Source organism: Pinus tabuliformis, chromosome Q, assembly GCF_031772625.1.
Source record: "Pinus tabuliformis cultivar Carrire ecotype Pingquan chromosome Q, CPIR1, whole genome shotgun sequence".
NCBI lineage: Eukaryota > Viridiplantae > Streptophyta > Pinopsida > Pinales > Pinaceae > Pinus > Pinus tabuliformis.
The window spans coordinates 1,049,136,939-1,049,148,993 of NC_142296.1; positions in this window are offsets into that span (position 1 = coordinate 1,049,136,939).

Genomic DNA, 12,055 nt, shown 5'->3' on the forward strand with positions numbered 1-12,055 from the left:
GTCAAATCAAATCAAATCATTGACAACATAAATGAAGGAATTAGAACCAAAAGAAGTCGATAGCTTCGTTCATCACAGCAAGCCCACCTTGCTCTTTTAGCAACTTTTGAGCCTAGCAATTTTGAGGAAGCTAGTCAAGATGAACACTAGGTAGCAGCTATGAATGAAGAACTGGATCAAATTGAGAAGAATGACACTTGGGAATTGGTTCCACGACCAAAGGATAAAAATGTTATTGGAACTAAATGGGTCTTCAGAAACAAATTGAATGAGGACAAACATGTTACCAGGAATAAGGCAAGATTAGTTTGCAAAGGATATGCACAAGTAGAAGGAATTGATTTTGAAGAAACATTTTCTCTCGTTGCCAGAATGGAAGCTATCAGGATGTTTCTTGCTTATGCATGCTTGAGAAAAATCAAGGTGTACCAAATGGATGTTAAGTCAGCCTTTCTAAATGGTGAATTGGAAGAAGAAGTTTACATTGAACAACCCGAAGGTTTTCTACTCTCTAACAAGGAAGACTACGTCTACAGATTAAATAAGGCACTATATGGTCTCAAACAAGCTCCTAGAGCTTGGTATGCTTGTCTTGATGGATATCTACATCAACAAGGATTCAAGAAAGGAAGCACCGACAACAATCTCTATGTGAAAGTGGATCAAGATAACCTAACAATTATCGAGGTATATGTGGACGATATAATCTTTGGAAGCAATGATGACAGATTAAGTAAAAACTTTGCCACAAAGATGCAAAGTGAGTTTGAAATGTCTCTACTTGGTGAGATGACATAATTTTTAGGGCTTCAGATATCTCAGCAGGATAAAGGAATATTTATATATCAAACCAAGTACATCAAGGAAATGCTCAAGAAATTCAAGATGGAAGATTGCAAGCCTGTCCTTACCCCAATGGTAATAGGTTGCAAGTTAAGTTTAGAAGATTCGTCAAAGGATGTGGACCAGAGGTTGTATAGATCTATGATTGGTAGTATTCTATATGTGACAACGTCTCGACTAGACGTAATGCAGGCAGTTGAACAAGTAGCAAGATTCCAAGCAACACCAAAAGAATCTCATATTGTTGTCGTCAAATGAATTCTTTGATATCTTAAGGGCACAACAGAATATGGTTTATGGTATCCCAAAGGAAATGATCTAGTTATCCAAGCTTATATAGATACAGATTGGGCAGGAAGTGTTGATGATCAAAAGCGTACCAATGGAGCAACATTCTATCAAGGTGGTTGCCTTGTTTCATGGTTAAGTAAAAAGCAATCGTCAATCTCTTTATCCACAACGGAAGCAGAATATATCACTACAACAACTTGTTGTACTCAAGTTCTTTGGATGAAGAAAACTTTGCAAGATCTTCAAGTCAAGTTTGATAAGCCTATTCCCATCTTCTACGATAACACCAGTGCCAACAGTATCTCCAAGAATAGTGTGATGCATTCCAAAACAAAGCACATTTTGATCAAATATCATTTCATTATAGACAAGGTCACCAAAAAGAATATCAAGTTTGAATATGTTGGCACAAAGGAACAAATTGTTGACATCTTTACCAAACCATTACCTCGTGAATCATTTAAGTATCTTCGCAAAAAGCTTGGGATTCTCCCAAGTTCTCATTAGAATCTTTCTCTTATCTAACTAAGTAGAAAGGGGGAGTAGAGGTGTGTACAGGTCCGCAGGATGATAGTTTGCCAGGGGGAGTTACCCTTTTCCATTGATGACAAAGGGGGAGAGGAGGCAGTAGGAAGAGGTGTCGTGATTGTAGGGGGAGTACTTGTGTTGCCAACAATGCCAAAGGGGGAGATTGTTGATCAATGGTTGTCATTGATGTCAACACAAGCAACACCAGGGGTGATCCCGATCTTGCATGGGAATTTTGAATTGACAACTCATCCTATTTTGAGTTGAGGTTATTCTAGATGGATTCTACTCATTGATATGTTTTTGTCGATATATGGCACGCCACGTAGTTCTTCACGGTTTGAGAGTTATTCGTGTTTGAAGTTAGTAACCCCAGTTAGTGGGCTAAAACCCCATGGGGTTGTGGCATGACACTCACCATTGGTTGTGCTCATTGAATAGTCAATAATTAATAATGTTTTATGATCCTAAAATCCCTCCAAATTTGACTTGTTGAGGAACCTCTCAACTAAAGACATTTCTATAAATAGTGACCCTCATATCCTCGTCTAGCAAGCACTTTTCAACGAACTATCTTGTGACAAGACCTCTGTAATTTTTTCAGCCCTCATGAGCTTCTAATGCAGGATCTGTTGGAGATAGTTTAAGGTTTTATTGAGGTTTGGAAGGTTTGTTTTGAATCAAGTTTAGAGCATTGGATTCTAGGATTTCGCTGCTTCAAACAAGTCATTGTGGAATTTTTGCTATAATTTTTTTCCTACGAATCTTAAGAAGCTGAAAATAAAACCCATTTGAGCTGAAATATTGATGAACTTTGTGACATAATTTCATATCTTGGTTCGCTATGGTTCTGGATATATGGTCTGAGGAAGTTAGGGTTTTTGCAGGCTCTCGAATTCCATGTCAAACAGGTGACCTCAGGAAAATCATCATAAATTTCTCTCTAAGCATTGGATTCAAATTTTGTAAATCATGATAGAAATAAGACAAAATTTAGTTTGTTGGGTATTATTTTCAGGGTCGAAGGTCAAAATAGTGACACGTGGCACTTCGTACAAGTTCGCTCCACTGAACTAGTCGATAACCAGGACATCATGGGAGATTCGGCATAACTATTTTTTGAAGAATCCAATCTTGATTAGACCTATGGGGTTCGAAATAGGACTTAGAGGGCTAAAAGTAGACGAAATTTCAGATCTTGGAGATACGAAATTACATAGATACAATAGATTCAATATCGAGCTCCTAAAAGGCAAGAAAAAGTATGCATTCAAGGATCATTGCAGTAAGGACCACACATCAACATCCTAGGGTAAGTCTGCTACAACAAGGTATGTATGATTAATGTTTGCATTTGAATTTTGAGTATCATCTCTGACATATGTTTTTGCAGGACAACGTAAGTATATTGTTTTGTATTTGTTTGGGTCTTGCTTGTTAATGCATGTGCAGGAAGGATGACACTTTAGAACAACTCAGACACATACTAGAAGGACATGTAATGCCAAAGTACCATTACTTGAAGCAAGCACAATAGTACCTCAGCAGCTGCAAGTGATCCAAGAAGCAATGTCGAGTCAAGTGTCAGGTCTTGTCAAAAAGCCAGTGCTTGTAAAAGAGTCATCATTGTAAATTTGTAAAAGAGTCATCATTGAAAGAGTCATTATTGTAAAAGAGTCAATCTGCCTAGAGTTGAAGAGGCATTGTTGGGAGGTATAGGATTCACTGTTGGGATGATGTCATGGTTGGGTTGCACGTCATAATGTGATTGAATGTTCGGTCAAGTATAAGAAAATCATTGTAAATCATATTGTATCATGGATCATTGTCCCTACTACGGGATTCCACACTCTTATCTCACTTATGATCATTATAGGGTGGCAGGGAGGTGCTAGGAAGGTGCATGAAGTCGCCTACAGGTTGGATTTTGTGAAGACTTCAGGGTGGTAGGTTGGTCTACGATGTTGGGGCATCTATTCAATTGACTACTGAAGAGACCAAGGCGTTGGGTCATCCTTCTAGTGGGAGATGGAGAAGAACAATTTTCTAGAATTGTAGGATGTTGTAACTTTGATTTCAGTTGGGGCTGAAGATTAAATAATTTATTAAAAAAATGTTCAATGGTCAGCTAGAGCAAATTGAGATTGGGTTGATAGAATCATTAAGGAAGCATGGGCTTACAACACCACATGGATGAAAACCATAGGATTCACCCCTTATGAGTCAGTCTATGGTAAGAAGGTTATGCTTCCCATTGAATTTGAGTTTGCCATAATAAAAGTAACCTCATAGTTGGAAATGGAATTGTATGGTGTCCAAGAAGAAAGGAGACATCAATTGAACATATTAGATGAACAAATGATGCAATCTCTCTTCTACACTAAAATGATATGAAAGTAAAGAAAAATATGGCATGCCAAGTTCCACAAGGTTGGAGACTTCAAGGAAGGTTATTGGGCCTTGCTTGATGCCTCTGAGTTTAAGGATTTCAAAGGATAATTTATGACTAGGTGGTTAGGGCCATATATAGTGGAGAAATGTTATGATAATGGTTTTTCCGAAATTAGGACCATTGATGAAGATCAAATCCCACTCTTGGTGAATGGTTTCAAACTCAAGGTTTATAAGAAACCTATGAAAAAAGATGAATTCAGAGAAGCAATTAGAAAACATGCTATAGATATGATTTATAGCAGAAACACTCTCAATCCATCCAAATACTGAAAAAGAGAGAATAAAAACAAAAAATAATAAAACACCCAAGTGAAAATCTCCTTTGAGGCACATAGTACAAACTCTCAATTGAAAACTGCTTTGAGGAAGCTCTCACTCTTAGTTTGCAAAAGAAAACCCCATGCTAGGAAAACCTTTACAGGACTAGTAGGGCAAAGCAATGGTGAAAACAAGAAATGGTACCATTTCCCTCTAAAAAAATAGGAAAAAAAAGGAAAAGAGGAAAGATTTCACATATTTTGTTTATATCTTCCAGTTATTTTCTGTTACCCTGTGTGATGCACATGCAATACCTAAATAGGAAGAACATCATTCACATCAAAATCAAAATTGAAATCTCATAGTAACAACTTCAAAATAAAACGAGTAATCACTTCTGTTTTCATCTCATTCCACTCTCATTCCATTTCACACCCATCTCTATCCATTAATTTCCATCCATTCCATCAACCTTTTCCCCATTTGAATGTGTACTTACAGGAAAAGCTGTTGCAACCCTATATTTTTACAAGAAAGCCCCAGATTCAAGAAAAAGCTACATGTTGATGAATTAAAATCAAGAATTGGAATTTTAAATAGGGCCTCATGAGAGTATTAACCACACTCAACGAAAGGAAAAATTGGAAATCATGATACTTCTATAAGATCTCCTACAACCAAGAAATTGTCACATCAACCTTTTGCCTCGCACTAGTCCAGCTCCATGACTTCTTCAGTAGCTCCTTAATGCTTATTCAATTACAAGTATGAATTACTAATACTCTTATTCTTCCTAGGATTACATATAAATATCATTGTGTTTAATGAAAGCTTGAAACAACAAAAAGGAAAAATGAAAAATAAAAGAAAAGGTGGAAATTGTAGTAAAATAGTTCGATATTTTCAAAGCTAGGTTGCTCACCACACATGTTGGCTACAAGTGAGGTTACAACAACCATTGACTTATAATTAGCAATAGGATATCCAACTCACACTGGTGATATTAGAAGCTAATCAATGCAAAGGTAGGGCCAATCCCAGTCATCAACCGATCATTAAATCCCGACATTGCAATTATTATGCAGTGTGTGCCAACCGTTAGTTTACCAACTTTGGAGGGATGGAAACTCAACTTCATGCAAACTCATTACTATATACCGCAATCCTCCTCTCAACATAATAGGGTTCTAAAAAATACAAGAGTCCAGTACTATAGAATTATGCATTCTACATGAAGATAATATTATATGGGTTTATATCCTACAAGAAAAGCCACCAATTAAACTATAGGATCGTGGCACTCACCAAGTGGTAGCACAATAATCTTAAACTCAAAATACCTCTAGTTTGAAAACTAGGCCGATCTCATTTTCTTGAGCTCTACTCTCACTACCTAGTTGAAAACGTAGAATCCCTCCTACAAGAGTTTCCATTAATAGAAATATAGTTTGTTTGGGCTAAATTTATTTGGTCTATAGAGTTGCAATATAATTGTTGGACATAATTATAGTTTGTTGGGTTGAATTATATTCTTCTAGTTGAATTAATATAGTTTGCTAATTAGAATCATACTCCTTTGATTTGCGACTAAAGTCTGCTGTTACATGTTCTATTGGGTGATTTTTTTTACAGTCTCTTGGGTGAATTTTACAGTGTTCTAGGTGAATCCATATAGTTTGTTGAGTCAAAATTATAGTCTATGTTATAAATAAATTAACGGAGCAATGAAATACACAAAATATTGTAGAAACACAAATATAGAAACACATAAAACAAGAGAGACATAGATATACGTGGTTCACCCAATTTGGGCTACGTCCACGAAGAAACAACCAATCCTTCCTTTTAAATTATCCAACAAAATGAAGAGATACAACCTACAACAAACCCGTTGTAATTTCCTCTTCGCTCTCACACAACCTCCTCTCTCTTTCTCACTAAAAAATAATAATTCACAGTCGCAATACAGTTCCCTCGTATAAACCGAGGGTTTCCATCTAGGGCAAAAACCCCTAAATTAACGTAACTTCTACCGTCAAAGCATTCACCTAATGAACATACCAGATTGACTACGAAATTACGATATTTTACAAGGCAATTTTTCATCTATTTTTAGGCCCCCCTGGACCCCCCTAACGACGATTGAACGAGCGGCATTGCCACCCCGTTAGGAACAAGGATGAAACACGGCTGAAACAAAAACCCTCTGAACTATCAGGAAGATAATCAGGCTCCACACCCAACATTCTAGAAAGTCTATTGGTGAAACTTTTAGGTTCTATTTATGAAATTTCAGAGACAGAAGATCAAATAAGAAAACCCTTTTTTCAAGAAACAAGCCCCTTGTGTTCTTATATAAGATGGGGGTAGATTTTGATTGGAGGGAACCTACTAATTTCACTAGAGTACACCAAAACCCTTAGGTTATAAATATCTTCAAAATGTACCATTGGATGGACTATTTCAACAAATTGAAGGGTTAGATGAAATGGATAAGGAATTTGCCTTAACTTTTCAAAAGATTGATAGGAACATATTTGCGACCTCTATAGGGGACTTGATATTTTTGTGACTAAGGACATCATCAGTGAAGTATCTGGGATATCCATAGGGATACTATGGGAAAAATAAGAAAGGATAGAAGCCACCATGGAAAACAAAAATTTCTTCTTGGAATATGAAGAATACATAGAGGATAACGATGTAGTTAAAAATGATAGTCTTGTTTCCCGTTGGGGAGAATAAGCCTATCACATCTATAAATATATTTATTGTGAAGGAAAACTAAGTGAAGTCTATACCTACAATTTTAGACTCTTGTATTAATTGAGACATCAACCACATCTATAGCCTATAAAAGGTCTTAGTGTACCTTATTTTAAGCTACAATCCTTAAATGAAATTAGCACAAAGGTAAAAAGTGGAAGACAAGAGGCGGTGGCCCATCATGGGCTCATCTAGCTATGAATATGCCACACTCTAGATAGTTTGGAACACAAAATCCCTTGGGATGATTTTACAGAAATGGACAAGGGAGCATTCCTGGAAACACATGAGATAGTGAAGGAATTGGCTATTGAGGAGAAAGGGAATAGAAATATAACAAGCCTTAAGATATCCAAACAAAATATGACATTGGATCCCTTCGCCAAGGAAATTACAGACACTCTCAAAACTGGGGACACCCTAAAAATCCAAAAGAAGCACACTAATCTTGTAGATAGAATCCACGATGTATAAGAGGAATAGAACAAAGTACTATAGATCTTATGGAAAACAAGAAGAAACCTTTACAGTAATAGTGATAGAAGATTCACTTAGCCCAACAGAAAAGGAAGCGACCCAACCTACACAGGCAGTCTTAAGGGTCTAGATATAATGAAATCAATGGGTCCCCTAGGCCTTTGTAGGATCACTCCTACATTATTGTTACCACATGCCTTATTAGAAGTTAAAAAACTAAATATTGAGGCACATAAATGGACAAGGATATCTACAAAAAAGGGTATAAGGGACTCTGTGAAACTAGAAAAAGGAGGTAGCTAAACTAAGAGAGGAAATGATGATCTTGATATTACAAGGCGGAAGCAACAAACAATAACCCATTGAAGATGGAAAGGCCCTTAAGTAGGATTTTGCAAAAGCTAAAGGAGAAATTGCACTCAAGGATGACAAAATTGGAATTTTAGAGACATCATTGGGGACCATGGCTCATCTTGCCATGGATATGGTAGAGTATAGGCCTCTAGCCAAAATGATGCAGACTAAGGGGAGATTCCTTCTTTAATAAACAAGAAAAATTTCATTGAGTCTAAGGCTTACCTTGTGTGTGTTAGAGTCCATGTCAACCAACCTCCACATCACCCCGACCTTTGGAGACCAGCTCAAGTTAGAATCGCCAAGGAAGATTATACAAGCAATCTCCGTCTATTAACAACATTCTCTTGACAAAACTCTAGTTTTGTTCCTTGACTCCATTCAAGTGTTGGAATCTAGTTCAAAGGAAAAAAACTAAGGGTTTCCTCCTATTCCGGACAAAATTTATGTGCGCTCCCCCTCCTCGGTTCTTCAAAGACACCACACCCCTGCACTCCTATCCATGTTAAGCTGGCCTTGGTTTTTATAAAAAGGAAACCAATTCTAACAATAAGAAAAACACAATAATGACAAGGAATACAAATATCAATGGCACAAAAACTCACTCGACTGTCTTGCTCTTTCGCTTTGCTATCTGTTCATTAATTCAAAATTTAGATAAATACACATGTATGGCATCGTTCCAAATCTAAGGAAAGAGGATCATATGAGCCCGAGATTGGAAATAGATCACTATTTTTATAGATTACATAACAAACAAAAGGAATCATATCATAACCTCTCTACCAAATCCCACGCATTAAGGAACCATATCCTATGGTAAAATATTTTGACCTCCTCATTCAATGAAATATTACTGGATTCCCTTGCATCATACTCCCAAGAAACAAATAATTCATGGGTTCCTGCCCATGAGGTCCTTGAAAGTCTTGCCACTTTTCTATAACGATGTAGTAGTCATCTAAGTTACATCAACTACGAGATGGTCCTTCCACTCGACTAAACACTAATAATACTCCTTGCCCTTTGTTTTCTAGATCGGTCTTTTGTCCAACATTTTCTATAGTTGCAATGGTTCTGATGTTGGTAACTACTTCTGCTATTAATATTTTGTTGTCTATTGTCATTTGTTGTTTGTACCTCTTCATCTCGTTGATACTTGTACATGTCTACAACATTAAATATGGGAGAAATGATAATCCTTGGTGGCAATTCTATTTCATAAGTATTTATTGAAAATTTATTAAGGATTTTACAGGGATCGATTTTCTTAAATTTTAGTTTAGTATATTATCCATTAAGAAATCTTTATTTTCATATATGTGCTAAAACTAAGTCCCCCAATTCAAAATTTTATTCTCTCCTCTTGATATTTGCTCTAGTTTTATATTTGAGGCCACTTTCCTATAACTTCTGCTTCACTTGTTCATGGATCTCCTACATAGTTGTAACAAAGTCTTTATCTGTTGCACTTCTTTGCTAAGCTCCTCCCAAATTTCTAAGCTCATGAAATCCTCTCATATGTATCCCATACATGATCTAAAAATGACTCTGACCAATGCTTCTATTTGGAGAATCAATGTAGGAAAATTCAACATGGGAAAGTACTTGATCCCATTGCTTGGGATGGTTTCCAACCAAGCTCCTCAAAATATTTTCCAAACTCCTATTAACTACTTTAGTCTTCCCATCAGTTTGAGGGTGATAGGATGAACTGAAATTTAACTTTGTCCCTAACTTATTCCATAAATTCCTCTAGAAATGTCCCAAGAATCAGGTGTCTCAATTTGAAACAATGCTCTTGGGCACTCCATGTAGTCTCACTATTTCTCAGAAGAATAGATTAGCATGGGTGGCATCGTTGGTTTTAAAACAAGGGATGAAATGAGCCATTTTTGAGAATCTCTCTACTACAACAAAGATTGCATCATTTCCATTTTGAGTTTTTGGTAAACCCAATACAAAGTCCATACTCACTGAATCCCACGATTTGTCAGGGATTGGAAATGGCATGTACAACCATGTGTTTCGACTCTTCCCCTTTACATGATGGAATTATGCAACTGTTCACGAACTTCTGCACATCAGTCCTCATCTTTGGCCAAAAGTAAAAAAGATTCAGTTGTTCATATGTCTTGTCATGTCCAAAGTGTCCACCAAGGCCTCCATTATGTCTTTCTTTGATTAGGTTCTCCTTCATCGAGCACTTTGGAATGCAAAGTTGATTATTTCTAAATAATAATCCTTCTTGAAGCATATAATCAAGCTACAGACTCCTATCTTGAAATGCCGGGTTTTTACAAGCTTCATAGGCTTCTTTGAAGTTTGCATCTTCCTCATACAACTCCATAAAGTCAAACCCCATAATTTGGACTTGACTTTCCTGCATAATTGAACTCCTCCTGCTCAAATCATCAACAATTTTATTAGCCTGACCACTGATATGCTTCAAAACAAAAGTAAAATTTTCCGAGTATTCAATCCATTCGATATGTTTCTAGCTCAATTTCAGTTGTTGTATGATATACTGTAGGGAATGATTATCTGTGTATAAAACAAATCCTTTAAACATTAAATAATGTCTCCACTTCTTTAAAGCCTATACTATAACATACACCTCCTTATCATAGGAAGAATACTTCCTTCTTGAATCATTCAGTTTCTTGTTGAAATATTCTATAAGCTTATCTTCTTAGCTTAGTACAACACCTATCACTTCTCCACTTGCACCACACTTTACTTGGAATGGTTTGCTGAAATTTGGCAACACTAACATAGGTTGTTATGCAATCTTTGTCTTCAACAACTGAAATCCATTTTCAGCTTCAACGGTCCACTGGAATGGTTGTTTGTCTTATCCTGCTAAAATTCCTAATAAACTGTTATGTCCCCATTTTTATTCTTCTTCATAGTACAACCAGGGTGGATTTCTAGGACAGGGATGGCTAGGGGAATGGAGCAGGTTTATGTCATCAGGGGCCCCGATGGAGTTTTGAAGAGTTTTTATGGGATTTGATGGCATTCACTTGGCATATTTCATCATCAGCACAGTTTGCCTTTCGTTTCGTTGCATTCTGACAACTTTCATAAATCAACATTATTATTGGGCATAACTTAATTAATTATGCTCGAGGTGGCATTTTGAGGAGATTAATTGATGGAACACCTCAATGTAATAGCTCATTGGAACCATAACGAGAAGATCTACATGATAGGACTTTTGGATGGGGTTTACAGTGACCTGAGGAGACATGGTGGCCAATTTACCATTTTCCCGCATTAAAAAGAATATTTTAATTAAAATAAAAGAGGGAACAATTCTCCATGATTAAAATATAATAAAATAGAAGATTCTAGAGGGGTCCATCAAATCTATAAAAGAGGAGGAGGAGGCCATTAGAGGACATATTAAATTTTGATATTGTTTATTGTATGAGAAGTTGAGAACCTGATTCTCTACTCCATTGGTATCGCCACGATGGAAACCCTTGGGTGAATTAGTGAGATTGGGCGAGTACCCATCTCCCCTGGGTGAGTTCACCCAGAATTCATATGAGAGTTTGGCAGTGGCAGTTTGGTTCAGTTTTCATGGAGGGACCGTGCAGCATTGGAGTTGATCCTTGAGGCCAGTTCTATCTCAGTTATCTCAGTGATTTTTTGTTATTCCAACATGTAAAACCCTAGTTTATACATTATACTAAAAGCTGAGATTATTTCTGCTCATTGTATGATTGATTTGCATGCATTCTCTTGTTTTGTTTTACATGGAAATCTTCTGTTTATGAATGTAAAATTTATCTGAAGTATTTATGAGTATAAATTTTGAGAAAACCCCAAATTGTTCCATTTGGGACATTACAATAGTATTAGAGCTGGTTTTCCTACCTGTGAGAATTTGCTTATCAAATTTGTTGGACCAAATTTTCACTAAGTGTTGGAGCAAAAACACTGAAAAGAAACCCTCCATTTTAAAATAGAATCTCTAAGGCAAGGGTTTATTACATGAGGCCGAATTCATATAGAAGAAGGCCAAATTATTCCTTTGTTCAAGGGTTTGACTTTTATTGTTAGGAGGAGGCCGAGT